The sequence below is a fragment of the Oncorhynchus nerka genome, unplaced genomic scaffold, assembly GCF_034236695.1.
Source record: "Oncorhynchus nerka isolate Pitt River unplaced genomic scaffold, Oner_Uvic_2.0 unplaced_scaffold_4423, whole genome shotgun sequence".
Taxonomy (NCBI): domain Eukaryota; kingdom Metazoa; phylum Chordata; class Actinopteri; order Salmoniformes; family Salmonidae; genus Oncorhynchus; species Oncorhynchus nerka.
The window spans coordinates 7,115-10,609 of record NW_027036879.1 but is presented as its reverse complement, the minus strand read 5'-3'; the positions used below and the strand labels follow the sequence as shown (position 1 = coordinate 10,609).

General features: G+C 44.5%; 1 pseudogene; it reads right to left on the bottom strand.

Moving 5' to 3' along the window:
• Positions 1–293: 293 nt before the first annotated feature.
• On the bottom strand, positions 294–2,424 carry LOC135566527 (ATP synthase subunit d, mitochondrial-like; annotated as a pseudogene).
• Positions 2,425–3,495: the final 1,071 nt, after the last annotated feature.

The following is a 3,495-nucleotide window of genomic DNA, read 5'->3' as shown; positions in this document are numbered from 1 at the left end:
CCTTTCACACGAGTTGATGAACGAACATTAAAATGTGCTCTCGCAAAATAGTTGTAACTACTATCAACCCTTAAGAGTCTTATGTTAAATAAACGTTGCACAGAATAATGACACAAATCATATTCAATTTCCATTAATGTTTATTTCCATTCAAAGGACCAGATGACCTTTTCTCAGTCGCTCCAATAACAATAGCAGTTATTTCACTAAACTGTCTGTCGATGAAACAGGACTTGACTTTAGCACTTAGGACACTATACAACCTTTTCATCAGAGGAAAGTATAATATGATCTAGGAAGCGCCGGCCAGTTTACAGCTCAGCGATGGGCTTGTGAGGCCAGTACGGGTGCTTCTCCTTGTCCAGCTTGGTCTCAGGGAACGTGTCGTTCAGATCGTCGATGGTCATCTGGTCAGAAAGGGAATCATGTTCTGGAACTTCTCCAGCTGGAAGAGAGGAAGGTGGATCAACAGAGAGAAGAGAACTACATGTCTCTATATAGTGGAAGGTGGATCAACAGAGAGAAGAGAACTACATGTCTCTATAGTGGAAGAGAGGAAGGTGGATCAACAGAGAGAACTACATGTCTCTATATAGTGGAAGAGGAAGGTGGTGGATCAACAGAAGAGAACTACATGTCTCTAAATACATGTGGAAGACAGGAAGGTGGATCAACAGAGAGAACTACATGTCTCTAAATAGTGGATCAACAGAAGACAGGAAAGGTGGATCAACAGAGAGAACTACATGTCTCTAAATAGTGGAAGACAGGAAGGTGGATCAACAGAGAGAACTACATGTCTCTAAATAGTGGAATAGTGGAAGACAGGAAGGTGGATCAACAGAGAGAACTACAATACCAATCAACAGTTTGGACACACCTACCCTAACAGGGGTTTTCTTTATTTTTACTATATTCCACATTGTAGAATAACAGAAGACATTAAAACTATGAAATAACACATATGGAATCATGAAGTAACCAAAATAGTGTTAAAGGAAAATGTATTTTTACAATGTAGAAAAACAGTAAAAATAAAGAAAACCCTTGAATCAGTAGGTATGTCCAGACTTTTGACTGGTACTGTACATGACTCTAAATAGTGGAGTTTCTCAGGGGTCTACTGCTGACTGTGTACTAAAATCCTAAAATATAAAGAGACATTCTAGGGAAATCCGGGTGTAGGGGAGTGTGTGTGTGGTTTGGAGTGGCATGTGTGTAACCCACCTCCTTCTCATACTGGCCAATACGAGCTTTGGAAGCCTCCACGTGTGGCAACAGCAGCTTTGTTCTGAAACAAAGAAGAAATATAACCAATGGGAGCGGCATCAAGAGCAGTGAGTGCTTTGCATAATGAGGTGTTGCCTCTTGAAATGGAACTGAGCTCATTCATCACCTCTTCCTCCCAGGACAGGAACACAGAAGAGTCATTCTGAATCACCACAGCAGAGCAGTGAAGAGTCATTCTGAATCACTACAGCGGCGCAGTGAATACAACATAATTCATTCTGCTAGCTACTATAATATTAATACAGGAATGAGGTGGAGCACAGTGAAGAGTCATTCTGAATCACTACAGCAGAGCAGTGAAGAGTCATTCTGAATCACTACAGCGGCGCAGTGACGAGTCATTCTGAATCACTACAGCAGAGCAGTGAAGAGTCATTCTGAATCACTACAGCGGAGCAGTGACGAGTCATTCTGAATCACTACAGCGGAGCAGTGACGAGTCATTCTGAATCACTACAGCGGAGCAGTGAGCGAGTCATTCTGAAGAGTCATTCTGAATCACTACAGCGGAGCAGTGACGAGTCATTCTGAATCACTACAGCAGAGCAGTGAAGAGTCATTCTGAATCACTACAGCAGAGCAGTGAAGAGTCATTCTGAATCACTACAGCAGAGCAGTGAAGAGTCATTCTGAATCACTACAGCAGAGCAGTGAAGAGTCATTCTGAATCACTACAGCAGAGCAGTGAAGAGTCATTCTGAATCACTACAGCAGAGCAGTGAAGAGTCATTCTGAATCACTACAGCAGAGCAGTGAAAAGTAATTCTGCACAGTAACTTTTAACCCCGAGCTACTACTCACTGTTCCTGCCTCGGCCTCCTGTGTGTTGATGGCGGCTGTGGCTGTGGCCTGTGTCCTGGGCTCAGGGATGGTCAGGGCTGAGAACTGAGGAGGATAGGAGAGGGGTGAGGTGAGGGAGACAGGAGTAAGATGAGGAGGGGTGAGGTGAGGAAGACAGGAGATGAGGAGGGGGGTGAGGGGTGAGTGACAGGGTGGAAGACAGGAGATGAGGACAGGGGTGAGATGAGGACAGGGGTGAGATGAGGACAGGGGTGAGATGAAGACAGGGGTGAGATGAGGACAGGGGTGAGATGAGGACAAGAAATAGAACAGACCAATATTAACTGTTAAGCACTTTGGGACAAAAGTTGTTGTAAAAGGGCTTTATAAATGAGTGTCATCACAATACCACCACCACAATACCACCACCACAATACCACCACAATACCACCACAACACCACCATCACAATACCACCATCACACCACCACAATACCACCACCACCACAATACCACCACCACACCACCACAACACCACCATCACAGATGTTCCCAAAAGACCAACAGCACCACCACAATACCACCCATCACACCACCACAACATGACCACCACCACAATACCACCACAGTGGACAATACCACCACCACACCACCACCATCACAATACCACCATCACAGATGTACCACACTTGGCAAAAGACCAAGTTACGAAGCAGGACTGAACTCTATGGTCCGCTAAAACCTACAGAATCTAAATTATTATTGTGCGTTACAGCTTGAATAATAAACAAATGTGACTCTGGCTGACAACATGAGGCAACATTATCATTAGTGTTACAGTACCACACAGTGGACAGGATACTACATACCAGATGACTGAACCAGTGTTACAGTACCACACAGTGGACAGGATACTACATACCAGATGACTGAACCAGTGTTACAGTACCACACAGTGGACAGGATACTACACACCAGATGACTGAACCAGTGTTACAGTACCACACAGTGGACAGGATACTACATACCAGATGACTGAACCAGTGTTACAGTACCACACAGTGGACAGGATACTACATACCAGATGACTGAACCAGTGTTACAGTACCACACAGTGGACAGGATACTACATACCAGATGACTGAACCAGTGTTACAGTACCACACAGTGGACAGGATACTACATACCAGATGACTGAACCAGTGTACAGTACCACACAGTGGACCTACACAGATGACTGAACCAGTGTTACAGTACTACTATACCAGATGACTGAACCAGTGTTACAGTACCACACAGTGGACAGGGGATACTACATACCAGATGACTGAACCAGTGTTTACAGTACCACACAGTGGACAGGATACTACATACCAGATGACTGAACCAGTGTTTACAGTACAGGATACACACAGATGGACAGTGG